The sequence below is a fragment of the Papio anubis genome, unplaced genomic scaffold (genome assembly GCF_008728515.1).
Source record: "Papio anubis isolate 15944 unplaced genomic scaffold, Panubis1.0 scaffold1185, whole genome shotgun sequence".
NCBI classification, from domain to species: domain Eukaryota; kingdom Metazoa; phylum Chordata; class Mammalia; order Primates; family Cercopithecidae; genus Papio; species Papio anubis.
Window position 1 is genome coordinate 3,067 of NW_022161002.1, and position 20,212 is coordinate 23,278.

General features: G+C 59.4%; 1 long non-coding RNA gene and 1 pseudogene across 2 annotated transcripts; one reads left to right on the forward strand and one right to left on the reverse strand.

Annotated features, from left to right (window-relative positions):
• Positions 1-1,989: 1,989 nt before the first annotated feature.
• LOC116272512 lies at positions 1,990-16,071 on the reverse strand. The gene is made up of 2 exons (XR_004181180.1): positions 15,936-16,071; positions 1,990-2,442 (listed from the first exon to the last, which is right to left on the reverse strand). It is a non-coding gene; the product is annotated as an uncharacterized LOC116272512 (long non-coding RNA).
• Positions 16,072-16,623: 552 nt separating this feature from the next.
• Positions 16,624-17,976, forward strand: LOC116272511 (annotated as a pseudogene). Its single transcript, XR_004181179.1, has 2 exons — positions 16,624-16,807; positions 17,137-17,976. The product of XR_004181179.1 is annotated as an uncharacterized LOC116272511 (transcript).
• Positions 17,977-20,212: the final 2,236 nt, after the last annotated feature.

Below are 20,212 nucleotides of genomic sequence, written 5' to 3' on the forward strand. Positions count from 1 at the left end.
CCTGTAGTCCCAGCTACTTGGGAGGCTGAGGCAGGAGAATGGCGTAAACCCGGGAGGCGGACCTTGCAGTGGGCCGAGATCGCGCCACTGCACTCCAGCCTGGGCGACAAAGCAAGACTCCGTCTCAAAAAAAAAAAAAAAAAAAGCTGGCAAGCTGGCATCACCCATATGTCACTCTCACCTCTCACCTGCCTACGGGGACCTGCACTGTTCAGCGGCCTGCAACCACCACCCAAGGACAGGACCCACACAGTCATCTGGGTCCCCAAAAGCCATATCCCGCAGGCTGCAGGTCACAGGGCTGTGCCAGGCGTGTGTGTGCAGATGTGCCTGTGTGCACGTGTACACATGGTTGTGGCTGTGCGTGCCTGTGTGCATGTGCTTTAGTGTGCACATGTACGTGTGTGGGCATGTGTGTACACATCTGCATGTGCCTGCACGTGTGTCTGAGTATGTGCGCACACACACAGGGTTGGGAGGCCACAGCTACTGTTGGGAAAAGCTCACTCTCTTGGCTGAGAAACGGAGCCCGGGGCCTCCCGAGCCACAGGCCATCAGACAGGCAGTGAGGCCCAAGCTCAGCCTCTGCGCAAAAGGGTGGAATCCCAGCAGCCTCCCCAAGGGCTGGGGTGGAATCTGGTTCGGGATGGGGTCCCAAACGGGCCTCCTGGGGCCCCGGGTGCAGCCAATGGGAACACTGAGGCAGCCAACAGTGACCCCGACAGCTGCGCTCGCCTGGGAGAAGCTGCTTGACTCAGGACACACACTTCTGCCACATAACTGCCTGCTGAACCCACTTCTGAACAGTGGCAACTACCATTCATCCCTATTTAACAGGTGGGTAAACTGAGGCAGGAGGTGGGAAGCGGGGTCACAAAACATGCCTGGGGTCCAGGTGGCTACAGCCCATGCTCCTGCACCCCTGGGTGGCCGCTCTTGAAGGTGCAGCCACAACATACCCACTGCCTGGGCCTCAGTTTCCCTCATCTGACAACCTCATTGGGCCGAGGGGCCGGATTCCAGTACTGCCTGCCGTGGGTGCCCACGTGAGGCTGATCCACTGCCGTGGCCTCCCAGACCTGCCCATCCTGCGCCCTTTCCCAGAGACCCCGACTCCCACCACGACAGACATTGACCGGGGGTGCGCACCTGGGTCTTCCAGACAACCCCAGCAACAGACGCCAAATGCCCTCCCGCAGGAGCTCAGGCGTTTGCCGTACACCCAGCAGCACCAGGAACGAATTTAATATTTCTGGGGATGATCCGGCTCCCTGGCACAGCTAATCACGAACTGCGACTGGCCCCAAAAGTGCTCAGAGCTCCCCCAGGCCTGGTGGTCATCTTCAGACACCCCCACCCCAGGGAAGGCACCCCTGGCCAGTAAGAGGCTCAGTCCTCGGCCCTGCTCCTCACGCCTGCGCGGGCAATCAGATCGCGACCCGGGAGAGGTGAGTGTGAGCAGAAGGCACGGGGCCAGGCGCGGCGTTTTACATGGTGAAGCTGGGAGTGGCACACAGTAGCGTCATCACCACAGAACAGTCACTCCAGTCACCTGACGCTGGCTCCGTGCTGGCGCCTGCGGTTAAGGCCAGGGCTTTGCCCAGCACGGACATGGGCTGTGGAAGTCATTCATGACTTAATACTCGGACTCCTTGCGGCATGGCCTGGCCTGCTCTGGGCCACCTGCCTCCCAACAGAATTGTTTCCCGAAAAGGTGACAGGGCCAGAAACCCACTGTCCCCACGGAGCTTCCTCAAAGGGAAGTGACACTCATACCACGATGGACCGATGATTCAACACATGCCAGTGACCCCGTGCCGCCCCGCCGGAGGCTCCGGTGACCCCGTGCGGCCCCGCTGGAGGCTCCGGTGACCCCATGCCACCCCGCCGGAGGCTCCCGTGACCCGGGGTGGCCCCGCTGGAGGCTCTGGTGACCCCGTGCGGCCCTGCCAGCAGCCTCCCGCCCCATCAGCCACGGGCAGGGCCTCACCTAGGCGGAGCTCCCCGAAGTTGCCGCAGCCGATCTTCTTGCCGACGCGGAAGTTGGGGCCCACCATCAGGACCCCCGAGCTGGTCCCCGAGCTCCGGATGCCGTGGCTGCTCCGGCCCCCGCCGGCCTTGGACATTCTCCGGCCCTCCTCTGTCTCCCCTTTCCCTCCTTTCTTGTCAAAATCCATAAGTTTGTGATACCCTGGCCTCTCCACGGTGACTCTGCTGCCGTGCAAATCCCAAGTCTCTGGAAACCTGAGGTCTTGGCTCCTCTGTGGCTAGAACATCACCGCGGCTGGTGGGCGGGCGTGGGCCCGCGGCTCCCGGCTACTGAGACGCAGGCACTGGGGCCGGCCAGGCCGCGGTGCTCATCTCAGTGGCCTCGGGGTGGCTCTCGGGGGCAGGAGACATTCTGCTGACAGGTCCCACCGCCTCAAAGCTCACGGCTCACAGCTGTGGAGAAACAGAGGCACAGGTGAGCGCCGGCGAGGACACGGGGCAGAGGCCACAGAGGACGCAGCCAGGGGGCTGCTGGGCTGGAAGGAGCTCTGAAGGCCGGGACACGACAAGCACTGTCCGTGCCCGGAACGCGGGTGGGAAGCACATGCCACATGACATTAGAGGCCAGAGGTCTCGGCATGGCTGCCTAGAGACTAACAGGGTAGGACTCAGGGGCCTTTCTGTGAAGCGAGATGGGTGGGTGGGTGGCACAGGTGGGAGAACATACTGCTGGGAGGGCATGACTGCCAATCCCAGAGAGAGGCCCTGAGGATCCTGAAGCCAGGGGGCAGTCCCACCCCTGGATGCAGAGGGGCCACACAACAGTCCCCATCTCCAGGCCCAGGGCTGCTCTGAGAAAGAGGGAGGGAGGCAGATGACAGCAGGCACACCTGAGGCAGGGACACAGAAGCCACAGAGCTGCCCCTGCCCATGGCGGCCAGGGGACACTGAAAGTGGGGAGAGTGGACCAGAGGGCAGGAAGCCCCGGCGAGCCGTAAGCTGCTGCAGGAATCCCCACGGCCTGACCCAGGCTCAGGTCGTTCTCCAGCAGCCACTGGTGGAGCGGGGCAGGCTGGATACCACTCGGGCCTCCGACGATGCCAGGGTGGGTCCCACCCAGCCCCTTCGGTGCAGAGCGGAGCTGAGAAGGGTATGGCAGGGCCTGAGGGAGGCAGGTGAGGAGGGGCCACGGGTGTACAGCCATCGCCGAAAATGTTAGGACAGGAACTCCCAGCTGAATAAGCCACAACAGAAACAAAGGCACCAGCGTCACAAGCACTGCCCCACTGCACGTGGCAACCGTGTTCTGGTACGAGAAACACCCTGAGGCGATCGCAAGCGTGCCTTGGGGTTCCACGCTGCAAGAGCCACTCAGATGTTTTCGTTTCCTGGTGCGCACAGAAGTTACGTTCACAGTGTACCACGGTACACGCTTTAATTAAGTGGGGCATGGTGCCGCAAGCCTGTGGTGCCAGCTAGTCGGGAGACTGAGGCTGCAGGATCGCTTGAGCCCGGGAGGCGGAGGCTGTAGGGAGCCATGATCGTACCACCGCACTCCAGCCCGGGTGATACAGCGAGACCCCATCTTAACTAAATAATAGAGAAATACAAATACTTTACTGCTAAACAACGGTAACGATCGTCGGACTGTGAGTGCGCCCTAATCTCCCTGGAGGAGGGTCTTGCCACGACGTAGACGCCGGCTGACTCATCGGGGTGGCGGCTGCCGGAGGCGGGGGCAACTTCTTAAACTATGACCACAAAAAAGTTGGCCGTAGCGACCGACTCTTCCTGTCATCAAAGATTTCTTTGTGGGGCGTGATGCTGTCTGATAGCATTTATCACCCACAGCAGAACGTCTTTCAAAACTGCAGTCGGTCCTCTCGACCCAGCCGCGGCTTCGTCAACTGAGGTTCCGAGCTATTCCAAGTCCTCTGTCCTCATTTCCACCAGGTTCACAGAACCTTCACTGGGACTACAGAGCAGCTGAAGCAACTCCCCTGCTCACCCTCAAGAGGCAACGCCTCGGCTGGGCGCGGCGGCTCACGCCTGGAATCCCAGCACTTCAGGAGGCCGAGGCGGGCAGATCACGAGGTCAGGAGATCGAGACCTGGCTGACCAACATGGTGAAACCCCGTCTCTACTAAAAATACAAAAAATTAGCCAGGTGCGGTGGCGCGCGCCTATAGTCCCGGCTACTCGGGAGGCTGAGGCAGCAGAATGGCGTGAACCCGGGAGGTGGAGCTGGCAGGGAGCCGAGATCGCGCCACCGCACTCCAGCCTGGGTGACAGAGCAAGACTCCGTCTCAAAAAAAAAAGAGGCAACTCCTCACGTGTGAAAGTTTCTTGTGAGATGGCAGCAGTGCAGTCACATCTCCAAGTTCCTCTCATTCTAGCTGTCTTGCTGCTTCTAAAACCTCTGCAGTTCCTCCTCCATGAAGTCCTGAACCCTCACAGTGATCCTTCAGGCCTGGGATCAACTTCCTCCAAACTTCCACGAATCCTGCCATTTGACCTCCTCCCATGGTTCACACGTGTCCTGCACGGCCTCTGGAATGGCAAATCCTTTCCGGGGGTTTCAATTTACTCAATTTCCCCAGCTCCATCAGAGTGACTGCTCTCCACGGCACCTACAAGCACCCAGAGTCTTACAAATGTATTTCTCAATAATGAGAGTTGTGGGCGGGTGCGGTGGCTACTGCCTGTAACCCCAATACTTTGTGAGGCTGACCCAAGCGGACTGCTTGAGGCCAGGAGTTCAAGACCAGCCTGGGCAACACAGGGAGACCCTATCTTTACAAAAATAAAATCAAAATTAGCCAGGCATGGTGGTGTACACCTGTAGTCCTAGCTACTTAGGAGGCTAAGGTGAGAGGATTGCTTGGGCCTGGGAGGTAGAGGCTACAGTGAGCTGTGATTCTGTTTCTCCACTGCAGCCTGGGCGACACAGTGAGACCTTGCCTCAAAAACAGTGAGACATGGCCAGGCACTGTGGCTCATGCCTGTAGTCCCAGCACTTTGGGAGGCTGATGTGGGCAGACTGCTTTGAACTCAGGAGTTCAAGACCAGCCTGGGGAACATGGCGAAACCACCCCCCTACAAAAAAATATAAAAATTAGCTGGGCGGCCGGGCGCGGTGGCTCAAGCCTGTAATCCCAGCACTTTGGGAGGCCGAGGCGGTGGATCAAGGGCAAATGAGACTCCAGACTATCCTGGCTAACATGGCAAGTCCCCGGCCTCTACTAAAAATACAAAAACTAGCCGGGCGCTGCAGCGGGCACCTTAGTCCCAGCTACTTGGGAGGCTGAGGCGGGAGAATGGCGAACCCGGGGGGCGGAGCTTGCAGTGAGCCGGTGAGATCAAGGGCCCACTGCACTCTAGCCTGGGAGGACACAGTGAGACTGGGCCTCAAAAAAATAAAAAATAAAAAATTAAAAAAAATTAGGTTGGTTGTATTAGCTGGCCTTCAGTGACTGGGAGTAAGCCGACGGCGGTCACGAAGTCAGAGATCGGCATCATCCTGAAAACACGGGTGAAACCCTCGCCTCTACTAAAAATACAAACTGGGGCCGGGCGCAGGTGGCGGCGCCTGGGGTCCCAGTTGGCTGAGGCTGAGGCAGGAGAATGGCGAAAGCTCGGGAGGCGAGTTGCAGCAGCCAAGAACAGCCACTGCACTCCAGCTCAGACAGAGCGGCATCTGCCTCAAAAAAAAAAAAAAAAATTAGCTGGGCCGGGTGGCACATACTCATAGCCCGAAAGCTACTCGAGGCTCAGGAGAACAATTGCTTCAACCTCAGGAGGCGGAGGATGCAGTGAGCTGAGATCATGCTGACTGCACTCCAGCCTGGGTGACAGAGCGGCACCGTGTCATTCATAAATAAATGAATGAATGACATGTCAAGGAGTCATCTTGATTTCCAAGTCATTCATTCATTGATCCACAGGCCACAGGCTGGATGTTGTGCTAGCAGGAATGGAAACACTGATCTTTTTTTTTTTTTTCCTTGAGACAGAGTCTCGCTTCAGCTTCAGGCTGGAGTGCACTGGCACGTCTCGCTCACTGTGCCTCGGCCCCGGTTCCCCGCCATTCTCCTGCCTCAGCCTCCTGGAGTAGCTAGGACTACAGGTGCCTGCCACCACGTCCGCTAACTTTTTTGTAGTTTTAGTAGAGACGGGGTTTCACTGTGTTAGTCAGGATGGTCTCATCTCCTGACCTGGGATCCGGCCACCGGGCCTCCCAAAGTGCTGGGATTACAGGCGTGAGCCACTGCGCCCGGCCAGAAACACTGATCTTGTGCGTCTCCACCAGGGCTCTTGGGTCACCAGGCGCACTGTCCGTGAGCAGTCATATTTTGAAAGAATCTTTTCTTGAGCAATAGGTCTCAAAAGTGGGCTCCAAATATTCCGTAAGCCAGGTGCTAAACAGATGTGCTGTCACCCAGGCTCCGTTGTTCTATTTACAGAGCCCAGAATAGATTTAGCATCATTCTCACGGGTCCTAGGATTTGTGGAATGGTAAAAAGCCCTGGCGTCACCTTAAAGTCACCAGTTGCATTAGCCCCTAACAAGAGGGTGAAGAGGGTGGGCCTCTCCTTGGAAGCCAGGGAACCGCTTCTCCCACGCGAGGAAAGTCCTGGGTGACATCTTCTTCCGGCAGACGGCTGCTGCTTCTACCCTGCAAGTCTGCTTAGCGTGGCCACCTCCACCAGTGATCTTGGCTAGATCGTCTGAACGCTGGCTGATGCCTCTCCAGCCGGACTTCATGCTTTTCACCTTGAACTTGGGTGTTGTTTTTTTTTGACACAGGGTCTCAATCTGTCACTCAGGCTGAAGTACCATGGCGCAATCACAGCTTGCTGCAGCCTCGACCTCCTGGGCTCAAGCCATCCTCCCATCTCAGCCTCCAGAGTAGCTGGAACTACAAACACACACCACCACGCCCAGCTAATTTTTAAACAGTTTTTTGTAGGCTAGGCGCAGTGGCTCATGCCTATAATCCCAGCACTTTGGGAGACCAAGGCCCAGCACTTTGGGATCACCTGATCCAGGAGTTCGAGATCAGCCCGGCCAACCTGGTGAAACCCCAACTCTACTAAAAATACAAAAATTAGTTGGGCGTGGTGGCAGGCACCTGAAATCCCAGCTACTTGGGAGGCTGAGGCAGGAGAATGGCATGAACCTGGGAGGTGGAGGTTTTAGTGAGACAAGATCATGCCACTGCACTCCAGCCTGGGCAACAGAGCAAGATGATTTTGTCTCAAAATAAAATAAAATAAAATAAAATAAAAGGCCGGGTGCAGTGGCTCATGCCTATAATCCCAGCACTTTGGGAGGCTGAGACAGGCAGATCACGAGGTCAGGAGATCGAGACCATCCTGGCGAACACGGTGAAACCCTGTCTCTACTAAAATACAAAAAAAAAAATTACCTGGGTGTGGTGGCGGCGCCTGTAGTCCCAGCTACTCGGGAAGCTGAGGCAGGAGAATGGTGTGAACCCGGGAGGCGGAGCTTGCAGTGAGCTGAGATCACACCACCACACTCCAGTCTGGGCGACAGAGCGAGACTCCATCTCAAAAAAAAAAATTTGTAGAGGCTGGCCGCGGGCTCACACTTGCAATCCCAGCATTTTGGGAGGCCAAGGTGTGGGGATCACTTGAGGTCAGGAGTTTGAGACCAGCTTGGCCAACATGGTGAAACCCCATCTGTACTAAAAATACAAACATTAGCTGGGCGTGGTGGTGCATGCCTGTTAATTCCAGCTACTCAGGAGGCTGGGGCAGGAGAATCACTTGAACCTGGGAGGCAGAGGTTGCAATGAGCCATGATTGCACCACTGCACTCCAGTCTGGGTGACAGAGTAAGACACTGCCTCAAATAAACAAAAGAGGCCGGGCGTGGTGGCTCACGCCTGTCATCACAGCACTTTGGGAGGCCGAGATGGGTGGATCACAAGGTCAGGAGATCGAGACTATCCTGGCTAACACAGTAAAACTCTGTCTCGCCGGTGCGGTGGCTCACGCCTGTAATCCCAACACTTTGGGAGGCCAAGGCGGGCGGATCACAAGGTCAGGAGATCGAGACCATCCTGGCTAACACAGTGAAACCCCATCTCTACTAAAAAAAAAAAAAAAAACAAAAAACCTAGCCGGGCGAGGTGGCGAGCACCTGTAGTCCCAGCTACTTGGGAGGCTGAGGCAGGAGAATGGCGTGAACCCAGGAGGTGGAGCTTGCAGTGAGCTGAGATCCGGCCACTGCACTCCAGCCTGGGAGACAGAGCGAGACTCCGTCTCAAAAAAAAAAAATAAAAATAAAAATAAAACTCTGTCTCTACCAAAAATACAAAAAAATTAGCCAGACATGGTGGTGGGTACCTGTAGTCCCAGTTACTTGGGAGGTTGAGGCAGGAGAACAGCATGAACCTGGGAGGTAGAGCTTGGGTGACAGAGCGAGAATCCGTCTCAAAAAAAAAAAAAAAAAGAAAAAATCAATGGGCTACAATAAACTCACAAAAGAGTACTGTATATTTTATTTTCCTGAAAAATTTATAATAAACCACCATGTTACTCCCTGTCTCTGTGGATGGGCCTGCCCTGGACATTTCACAGAAATGGGACAACATACGGCGTGTCCTTCTGTGTCTGGCGTCTCTCGTGGAGCCTGGCGTCCTCGAGGTGCATCCACGCCATGGCCCGAGTCAGAGCTTCTTCCTTTCATGGCTGGGTTGTGTTCCAGTGCACGGAGGGCCGCGCTACGTCTCCTCCTCTGCTGATGGCCATCTGGGCTGTGGCCACCGCCCGGCTGCTGGGCTCCGCTGCTGTATTTGCGCACGGGCTTCTGTGTGGCCGTGGGTTGCTGGATCAGATGGGAGGTCTGTGTGTCTTTGAGGAGCCGCCAGGCCATCTCCACGGTGGCTGCGCTGAGTTACACTCGACCTGCCGCTCCCGAGGGTCTGACTCCTACACACCCACCCCAACTCTTCTGTGCGCGTTGGATTTTGGTTTCAGACAGGGTATGGCTCTGGCGCCCAGGCTGGAGCACAGTGGTACGATCTCAGGTCACTGTGACTTGTCTCCCAGGCTCAAGCAATCTTGCCTCAGCCTCCCGAGTAGCTGGGACCACAGGCATGGACCCCCATGTCTGGTTTTTTTTTTTTGTAGAGATAGGATCTTGCTATGTTGCCCAGGCTGGTCTCAAACTCCTGGGCTCAATCTTCCCTCCTCGGCCTCCCAAAGTGCTGGGATTATAGGCGTGAGCTGTGGTGACCCCACTCCCGTGCACGGCCATGCTGGCAATGTGCCTTTTTCTTTTTTAGATGGAGTCTTGCTCTTTTGCCCAGGCTGGAGCGCAGTGGCACGATCTCGGCTCCAGGCTGGAGCGCAGTGGCACGATCTTGGCTCACTGCAACCTCCGCCTCCCAAGTTCGTGCAATTCTCTGCCTCAGCCGCCTGAGTAGCTGGGACTACAGGCGCCCGCGACCACGTCGGGCTAATTTTTGTATCTTTAGTAGACACGGGGTTTCACCATCTTGGCCAGGATGGTCTTGAACTCCTCACCTCGTGATCCACCCGCCTCAGCCTCCCAAAGTGCTGGGATTCCAGGCGTGAGCCACTGCACCTGGCTGGGGTGTGCTTTTAATTTGCATTTTTTGGCTGACTCCTGGTTTAGTTTTGGATGTGAGTTTTCTCCACTGGACTGAGTCACAGCTGCAGCACTGTGTTGGTGCTGGACACGAGGGAGGTGGCCGGGGACACCGATGGGACCGAGTGGCCGTAGCTGAAGAAGGGACGGCAGTCAGTACCCCTCACCCCTGCTTAGTGGCCAGCAGATTCCTTAAGTTACCAACTCTCTTTACTGCCCAAACATCCAGAAACACCCACGCATGGCTAACCTAGTTTCTCTAAACCAGACCCATATTAAAATTTCACTTCCTTCCTGGGCGTTTTGGGGGAGGAATCTCCTCGTGTGCCCTGGGAGAGGGATCGTGAGACGCAGCCCCCGCCCCCCACCGCAGCTCATCTCTTCCAGCACAGGGACTGGGCGCCATACTGCTTCGGGGCACCCCTAGTTCCAGACAGCACCTCCACACCTCACGGCCAACGCTGGGGCCCCTCCCAGGCTCCACTGTCCTGGGATCCCCCACCAGCAGGGCCTTCTGGAGAAATGGACAGCAATGGCCTGCAGTATAGACTGCTGGGCACTGCCCTCGAGGCTCCTCAGCATGGGCTGGAGAATCGGGGTGACGCGTGCACCCCAGCCAAGAGGGACACCCAAGGCAGCCCCATCCAAAGCCTCTGTGTGGGGGAACGAGCAGCGGCTCTGACGGCTGAGCTGGGCTCAAGTCCTCAACCCGACACGGCCAGGTTCTGACCGCAGGGACCACCCCATCCACGCCCCTCCACAGCCACGAGACCCACAGGGAACAGCGAGAATGCCACAACCGTGACAGCTGGGGCTGGGGTCACATTGGGCTGTCCCGGTCACAGCCCGTCCATCCATGTGTCCTTCCACTGCGACTGGGCTGCCAACGGGGCGGACAGGGGGACTTGCGCAGAGAACCACCATGGAGGAGTGATGCATCCACAGGAGATAAACTGGAGCCCAGCGCCTCCCCGCTGCCCGTGCCCCGACGCACACCTGCCCACACCTGGATGAGCTGCCAGCACGGGAACCTCTCCTTCTTCTGGAAACCCTCGCGGCACCCACAGGAAGGGGGCGTCCACAGGAAGGGGGCACTGAAATATCTGTGCCTGCATTTTGTTTTTGTTCTGTTTTGAGACAGAGTCTCGCTCTGTCACCCAGGCTGGAGTGCGGTGGTGCGATCGCGGCTCACTGCAGCCTCCGCCTCCCGGTTTCAAGTGATTCTCCTGCCTCAGCCTCCCAAGTAAGCTGTGATTACAGGCATGTACCACCACGCCCGGCTAATTTTTTGTATTTTTGGTAGAGACAAGGTTTCGCCACGTTGGCCAGGCTGGTCTCAAACTCCCGACCTCAAGTGATCCGCCCGCCTCAGCCTCCCAAAGTGCTGCGATCACAGTTGTTAGCCACCATACCCCGCCTACTGTTAGATTCTCCATCCCGCAAGAAAGCAAAACCACATGCAAGTACACAGACACACACACGCAGACCCTGTCAGAGCCGGTTGTGAGATCCCGTACGGCAAACATCCCGAGGGGACACTGCCCAGGAGGCACCCCCGCCCGAGGCCAGCCTGCTCGCGCCACACTGCCTGCCTAGGGCTGGAGACTGCGCGAGAGGCAGCGTCCTGGACACACAGGCCTCAGCTCTCCCCTGCCAGAAAGCAGCAGGACATGGGGCCATCTCGGGGGGGTGCATGCAGAAGTGGGGTGGGGAGCGAGGAAGGGGCAGGCGCCGTCCAGGGGGTCTTCCCGTGGGCTGAGGGCGAGAAGGCCCCAGGTCCCGGACGCACCTATCTCCTAAGCAGCAGGACGCCTTTTCTTCCTACAAGCCCCTGTGGGAAGACACTCTGCTGTGGGAGGGTCAGGACTGGCACTTAGGGAGGACAGGGGAGCTCCGGACCCCTACGTGGGGCCCTGGACATGGGTGGGGGCTTCTGTCCGCCTGGCTTCTCCCTTTACAACAGCAGGGAACAAAGTCTCACTCCCCAGTTCTGAGAGTCCTGCTGGAGGACCATGGACCCAAACAAGGGTCGTGGGAGCCGCAATGTGTAGCCAGGGGTGTGGGGACCCAGGGTGGCATGAAAGGTTGGGCCGGTGCTGGGGGACCCAGGGTGGCATTAAAAGGGGGGCGGGTGCTGGGGGCCGAGCCGCTGCCTTTAGGGTCTGTGCTACCCCCGCAGGCAGGTGTCCAGGCAGCTGAGACACCCCGATGCCGCGTCAGGAAAAGACATCGCGCCCACTCTCGCTGCAAGCCCCAGAGCTCTGGCCCCTTTCCAAACAAGCGAGTGGGGACACTCAGACCTCGGAGAGGGAGCCGCCAAAACCCTCGCTGAGGACGAGAGGCTGGAGGCCACCAAGCGGACCCTGAAAAGCAAACGCCACCGACTTCACGAGGAAAACAAATCCATCCCTTCTCGCCGTGAGGATGAAAGTTTCCTCTATTAGATGGCACGGATGCAGCCACGGCCTCGTGAAGAGCTAAAGGCACCGAGCTGTGTGAGTTACACAGCTAGCGGGTACCGCCCGAGCGTCACACCTCAGTTATTAACACAAAAATCAACTCTCACTGGGAGAGGACAGAGATGCAAACCAGGAAGCCACGTCGGGGGGGACGCTCAGGACCCAGAGCCACAGCTCATACCCACACTCAACACCAGCCGCTGCAGCCCCGGGATGGGAGATAGTGCCTGCGAGAGCTGAGGCCCTCTCGACCCCTGGCAGGAGCCGGGCAGCTCTCCCGCCCTGGAGCACCAACCCCGCAGCCCCCACTGCTGAGCCCTCAGCACGGCCCTGCCAGGCTCCTGTTCCCCCAACATACACACTCGGGGCCCAGAAAGGACCAAGTGAGGCCCAGCGGCCTCGGAACCGCCAAGGAGGAAGCCGTGCTCTCGACAGACATCGGGGGCACAGGCTTTGGTAGAGGCGGTGGGAGTCCCAATCGCCCCTCAATTGCAGGCAGGGCAGGCTGCGCTGTGCTTCCGCGGCCCCCGGACCCACTCGGGAGGAGCCCCTTGCTCAGCCACCGACGACCCTCAGGTGCCCCGTCAGGAAGTGGGCAGAGCCGTCGTCAGGACGCGTCCCAACACCTGGCTTCCAGACAAGACAGGCGCGTGCCTCCAACCTCTCCCTGCACACAGGGGAAGCACGTAGTGACAAGAGGCTGACTCTGCTGTGTGCCCCAGAGCCCCAGGGGGCCCTCACCAGTGGCCGTGCCACACACACAGCACCCACTGGGCACCCACCCCGGGGTGTCTCCATGGGAGATCCGGTAGCTGCTCAGATGCGACCAGGCACCCTCAGAGGCCCCTCTGTGCCCACGTCCGCAGTCACTCGGGGTCCTGAGCACCCTCCAGTCTCTGCCTGTGTGGTGAGCTGTGAAAGGGGCCTGGCGAGTGGAGCGCGCCCCAGGTGAGGGGACATGGGGGACCTGCAGGGGCAAAGGCATCTGCTCGGCTCCCTCAGTGAGGACGGACACGAAGTGGAGATGGAGGCGCCTGCGTTCATTGTCCCTCCTAACAGCAAACCCAAGGTCTCCCACACGCCCGGCCACCCGAGCTGCTCGGGGCAGCCCCCCTTCTCTTCCAGGCTGCTCTCTGCTCACCGCTTGGTTTGCACGAGCGCCTGGTGCATCCCGAGACATCTCTCCCCCAGCTCCACTTCCGTCTGTGGTGCCCACGTGACCTCCCGGGCACACACTGCTTCTCATCCTTGTGGCCTCCAGGCTGGGCAAGGCCCCCTCCTGGGCGCGGGACCACTCGCCTGCTCTCCATCTAGGCTAGCCCTCCTGACACAGTGGCCTCGAGCCTGTGGGGCTGCCAGGAGGGAGGTGGGGCCTGCATAAAGGTTGCTTTTCTTTCTAGCCATCCCTGCCACACCCGCTCCCACAGCTGGGGGCACCCAGAGGCCCAATCCCGCCCACCAATCTCCGGGTGGCACCGTTTAAGCCACACAGCATCAGGACACGGCCGTCAAAGGCAGGCACCACCACCAGCCTTCCCTCTGCAGAATCCCCCACCTTCTCCCTCCTTCTCTCTTCCAGGTGAGCCGCTAGCATGGTCAGTTTCTTCTGCTAAGAAACCATGAGTGGGCCGGGCGCGGTGGCTCAAGCCTGTAATCCCAGCACTTTGGGATCACGAGGTCAGGAGATCGAGACCATCCTGGCTAACACAGTGAAACCCCATCTCTACTAAAAATAAAAAAAAATTAGGCAGGCATGGCGGCGGGCACCTGTAGTCCCAGCTACTCAGAAGGGTGAGGCAGGAGAATGGCGTGAACCTGGGAGGCGGAGCTTGCAGTGAGCCGAGATCGCGCCACTGCACTCCAGCCTGGGCGACAGAGCGAGACTCCGTCTCAAAAACAAAAAAACAGTCTCCCATCCCCAACACTCAGGCCACCCAGATGGGACTGAACACGCCCCACTCAGCCCCTCTGTGGAGGGTCAACACCAACCACTGAAACAGCCGAGGCCGCAGGGTGAGCACCTGTGCCGCAGCCACAGCTGCCGGGTCTGGGTACAGAGCGGCCTCGAGGGCTGGGACCCATGGTCTTCTGTTTTTTGAGACAGGATCTAGCTCCATCGCCCAGGCTGGAGCGCAGTGGCACAATCTCAGCTCACTGCAACCTCCGTCTCCCGAGTTCAAGCGATTCTCCTGCCTCAGCCTCCCGAGTAGCTGGGATTACAGGCACTGCCACCTCGCTGTCTGATCTTGACTCAGCTCTGTGTGTTCCGGCTTTTCACCAATTCCCATCCCAGCTGCAGATGACAAGCCCCAACCCCGAGAACCTCCGACATGGGCACGGCCCTGCTGGGTCTACCCACTGCTCCTGGCATCCCCTGGAAGCCTCCCTGTGTGACCCCCGGCCCCTCGTCTGGGTGGTGACCGTCACCTCTCAGGTCCTGGCTCCCACAGGGGCTCCCGGCACCCCTGCCCCATGACCCGGAGTCAGGAGGATGAGAAAGGGGCAGGCTCTGCACTCAGGGACGCAACACCGCTGGGAGCTGGGGTGAAGGCCGGCCCAGGCTGTGTGCCGACCCCGCTCCACCCGGCCACCAAGCAGGCTGCCCCGCTGGCGTCTGTTCTGATACAGTGGTCCTGGGTGTTGAGGCCCAGGCAGGTTGGGGCTGCTGCTTTCTCTCTGGGTCCCTGGACGAGCACCGGCCTCCCTGTGCCCAGCCTCAGGGCCAGGAGCAAACCCCACTGTGCCCTGCAGAGCTGAGCACTAGGGCCAAGAAGCCACACAGATGCACACCCGACTTTGCAGATGGAGCCCGGGGCGGGCAGCAGCCTCCTCTGGTGACAGGAGTGGCACGGGTGTCCACTTCACACTCCCTGCACACTCAGGGCTGGATCACACCTCCAAGCACCTCACGACAGCCCCTGTGAGGGGGTCATGGGCAGACAGCAGAGGGAGAGCCCAGCCACACACGCCCTAAGCCTGACACGGACGGAGAAGCCCCTGCCCTGGGCACCGCCCCGCCCCGCAGAGCCTCGCCCGGATACATGCCCACCCTGCGAAGTCTTGCCTCAGCCTCAGTGGGGGGCACTGACCTGCAGCGGGTGGAGGTGGAGGGCAGCCCAGTGCAAAACGGGAGCGCTGCCTGCACACCTGCTGCCCACAGTGGCCCCCAGCCCATGTCCCCCGCCTCAGGACTGGCCCCGACGGTCACTGCCTGGGCCTGAGGCCTTCACAGCAGCAGGAGTGCAGTCAGAGGACAGGCAGGGCTGCCACCCTGGGCCACGGTCCATGGGCACAGGGCGGGTACCCAGCTCCCCATGCCCCTACAAACAAGAGCCGCCACCCCAAGACTCAGCCACTTCTGAGGGTGCAGACCACTCCCTGGAGGCAGTCACCACTCAGTCGGGGCCCAGCACCCGTCCGTCACCAAGGAAGAAGAGCCTGGCCTCTCCTGGGGTGCTCCGAACCCCAGGGGGTGCCCGAGGGAAGCCAGACAAAGCCGGGGCCTGGAAGGAAGCAGGGATGTGAAGGCCGGGCACCCACGGTGCCCATGCAGGCCTGCAGGTTGGGGGCCTGTCCTGCCACGCCTGAGGGCCACAGCGAAGAGCAATGATCTCGGGGAGGGAGAAGGGGACGCTGATTCTCACTCAGCCTCCACCCAACCCACACGGCCACAATTCCATCCCAAGGGGAGAGCGCCGGCTCAGGGTCACACACCAAGGATGGCTCCCGGGCACCAAACGGGACTGCAGCCATCCCCACAGGGGCTGCTCTCATGGCCAGGTCTGGGCCAGAGCCGACCCTCCCTGTCAGCTCCCACCCCCTTCCCCAGCCCTGGCCTCAGGCCTCTACCTGCTTTGTTCTTCTCGGGGTCCTCCATCTGGTCTGGGCCCAGGGCCAGTTCCCTGGGGAGGGCCCTGGCAGCCCCCTTCTCTGACTGTCTCCACTCAGTGATGTCACAGTCCCTGGACTGACATCACCACACAGCCCTTAGCCCAGAGCCCAGGGAAAAGCTGAGGGGAGGCCAGGGACCTCGCTGGGCTGGGCAGGTGCAGGCCACCCCCGTCCCAGTGCCCTCAAAGACACCTAGACTCATGTGGACCCGGCCGTGGCCCCTTCTGGGCAGCGCCATCCAGGCCGGCCCTGCCCTCTGACCTGGGGCCGCAGGGGCTGGCCACCATGGGCTCGGTCCCCCGCCACCCCGATTCATCTGCACCCCAAGGAAAGAGAATGCAGAGTTGCAGCGCCCCAGGACCCACGAGCCCCCGAACACCAGGGCAGCACATACTTCCAGTCTCAGGGCCAGAGCAGAGCGGGGCCAGGCCCAGCCTGGTGACACAGGGCAGACGGAAGGGTGCCCTCCAAAACAGAAGAGCCCAGGAGCTGCCACGCCGGGACAAACCAACCTCAGGCTGACCTAGGCCGGCAATGGATTTAACGCATTGGGTGCAAAAGAGAAACACTCCACAAATCAGGGAGAGAAGAGAAGCTGCCCACGCCACGGGAGGAGGCTGAGGAGTGAATGCCGGGGCCAGGTGGGGCCAGTCCTCACAGCACTGTGGAGACCAGACCAAGGGCGACTGTCATCACCACGAAAAGGCCTCGTCCACGGCAGAAGCCAACCTCACCACACCAATTGCACCAGAGATGCCCATGAGGAGAGCCGGCCTCGGAGAACGCGGCTGAGCCGTCACAGGCCACCGTCAGCAAAGGCAAGGACCCAGGTAAAGAGCACAGGAGGGCCATGAGCAACCACAGCACGGTGGCCTGGACAGACCCTGACTGGGGGAGGGGGCGAGGCTGCGCAATGGCAGCTGGGACTGGACCCTGTTGGGGAGTGGCGGGGCGGCGGCGAGGCTGCGCAGGGACCCCTATCCCACAGGAGGTCAGCCTTGCCCTGGTGATGGCAAAGACCACAGGTGAGGGCCACGGGCGGAGCTGACTCCAGGGAAAAGCTGGCCCTCACCCAGAGCTGCACATCCCACTGGCAGCCTTGGCAGAGGGCACCGTCCCTGCAACTTCTCCACATAGGGGCAATTTTCCCAAAATTCAGATTATGCAAAGGGAGGCGCGGCTGCCATGGACTCTAGGGCCTCAGACACCATCAACAAAAGCAAAGGGGACACATTTGCATCAAATCCATCACAAAGACGGCCTTCGAGACTCTGAGGGAAGTGAGAACACCGATGCACAGGCCCCCACGGCGCACAGGCCCCCACGGCGCACAGGCCCGCACGGCAACCCTACTCCGCCTCAGCAGCCTCAGTTCTGGTTCCTGCACCCTGGCCCGGAGGCAGAGCTGACCCGGTCTTGCCAGGGGGGCAGGGGTCCCCTGGCCCCAGGTGGTGCCACAGACAGCGGGGGGAAGCACTCAGGCAGAGTCAGGCACCCCACCAGGAAAGAAAGCTCCCACGGCAGGTCCCGGGGCTGCATGGGATCCTGGGGACCCTGGGTGGCTCCCATCGGAACCCTGCTAGGTCTGGGAGGACACTGGGTCCTTCCAGAAGCGTAACCACAAACAGCCATGGAAAACCTGGGTGGGCTGCGTTTCTACATTTCCTTTTCTTTTTTTTTTTTTTTCCAGATGGAGTCTCACTCTGTCACCCAGACTGGAGTGCTTTTTCCCCTCACAGCCTGGGAGCCAACGGGTGATGTCCCACCCTGGTTTCCCTCCACCCGAAGGCAGTCACCTTGGTCGCTGGCTCCTGCCTCTGCGATGATCCCCACGAGGGCTGCAGAGTGGAGGGCACAGCGGGGTTCGGCCTCATTCCCCGGGGAGCCCCAGGCGAGAGCTTGGTCCTGGGGAGCTGCCCAGGTCTTTGCCATCCCCTGGCCTCCATCCAGTCCCTCACGACTTGGCTCCTGGCCCTGGGCACCGAGCGATGCCTGCTAGGCCCGTGCGCCTAAGAGCCAGGCCTGTATTCACTTCAGCTTTTATTAAGGGTTTTCAAGGATTGGCTTTTTTAAATCATCGTCAAATATATTGTTATTAAAAGGATATGTACACTTTGGGAGGCCGAGGTGGGCGGATCACTTGAGGTCAGGAGTTTGAGACCATCCTGGCCAACATGGTGAAACCCTGTCTCTACTAAAAATACAAAATTTAGCTGGGCGTGGTGGCGGGCGCCTGTAATCCCAGCTACTCGGGAGGCTGAGGCAGGAGAATCGCTTGAACCTCCTGGAGGCTGCAGTAAGCCGAGATGGCACCACTGCACTCTGCCTTGGTGAAAGGAAGACTCTGTCTCAAGAAACAAACAAAAAAGAAGGTTGAACACACGGAAGCGTTGCACCCTCTGTCACCCAGGCAGTCTCAGTGCCCAGAGGCCGCAGACGACACACACACTATCGGTGTACTAGCGTCTGCTCCCTGGGCCCTCGTCCAACCCTGCACCCACCGCCCACGGAGGAGCCAGCGTGTCCTTGCTGTCCTGCAGTGACCACCACAACCCCTTTCACACAGAAGGGTTGGGCTATCCCCCAAAATGACATGCCAAGTCCTAGCCCCCAGTAAACAGAAACGCGGCCTTATGTGGAAATGAGGGTGGCCCCAGTCTCACCAAGTCTCAGCTTAATGTCACGTTTCACGATGTTGAGTCAGAAACAGCAGAGAAGAGGAGGGTGGGGAGGTGGACTCTGCTTCCTCCCGCCCAGCCTGCGAATCCTGGGGACACCCAAGCATCCCCCGTCCTGGCCCACTGGGAGGCTGCACCCCCCCAACTGGGACCCCCGTCCCATCATACACAACACAGCTGGCGCTGCCCTCTCAGGGAGCCCTGGAGGACCAAGGGCACACAAGCGGCCAGCCTCAGGATCTGGCAGGGTCTGAACTGGAAGACATCACGTGGTCCCAGAAGGCCCCCATCTTTGATTTTTATAAATCAGCCAAATGGCAGAAAATGTTGCCTCCCCAGGCACACGGTGTCTCCTCTTGCCTCCCCTCATTTCAACAGCAGGGGACAGACACAGACCACCCGCCTGGCCAGCTCTCTGACCCCCACGGTCTCCCCTGAAAACTGGGCACATGGCTCACCCAGGGACCTAGGGGGGCACCAAGGCAAATACACGCCCAGCTCACCCAAAACTTTCCAACACACTCCGCCACAATGTCCCCATAGCCCCTACCTGGAGGGTGTCCAGCAAAACTCCCACAGCCCCTCCCTCCTAGATGCCCCAGAGCAGGTGACACCTCCCTTCCAGAGGCCAGGCCCCACCTGACGCTGGCTGCAGGGAGGCAGTGGGGACGGGCGCTGGTGGCCTCTGGGGCACGAGAAGGCGCCTTTGTGTTTGGTGGGCGGCAGTGGATTTAGGCCAGGCCAGCCCAGGAAGACCCGTCCATCCCGACATGGAAGGAGGCTTTGGCTGTTTCTAAGCGCACCCCCTCCTGTCTTCGGGGGAGTCTTGGACAATTTTCCCTGAAAAGCGGACAGTGCTCATCTCCTAGAATCTGAGGTTTGGGAAAGAACGCCTTCTTCAGATGTTGCTGTAACGTTCAAGCTCTCTGACATCGCTGAGCTCTCTTTCGCTACTTAAAAATAAACACTGATGGCCAGGCGTGGTGGCTCACGCCTGTAATCCCAGCACTTTGAGAGGCCAAGGCGGGCGGATCACGAGGTCGGGAGATCGAGACCATCCTGGCTAACATGGCGAAACCCCGTCTCTACTAAAAGTACAAAAAATCAGCCAGGCGTGCTGGCGGGCGCCTGTAGTCCCAGCTACTCGGGAAGCTGAGGCAGGAGGAGAATGGCGTGAACCCAGGAGGCAGAGCTCGTAGTGAGCCGAGATCGCGCCACTGCACTCCAGCCTGGACCACAGAGTGAGATTCCATCTCAAAAAAATAAAATAAAATAAACAAATAAATAAGTAAATAAGCATTGATTTTTGTGGTCTTGAAAGGCCAGGGCCCCTAGCACTTTGGGAGGCCGAGACGGGCGGATCACAAGGTCAGGAGATCGAGACCATCCTGGCTAACACGGTGAAACCCCGTCTCTACTAAAAAATACAAAAAAAAACTAGCCAGGCGAGGTGGCGGGCGCCTGTAGTCCCAGCTACTCGGGAGGCTGAGGCAGGAGAATGGCGTGAACCCAGGCTGGAGTGCAGTGGCCGGATCTCAGCTCACTGCAAGCTCCGCC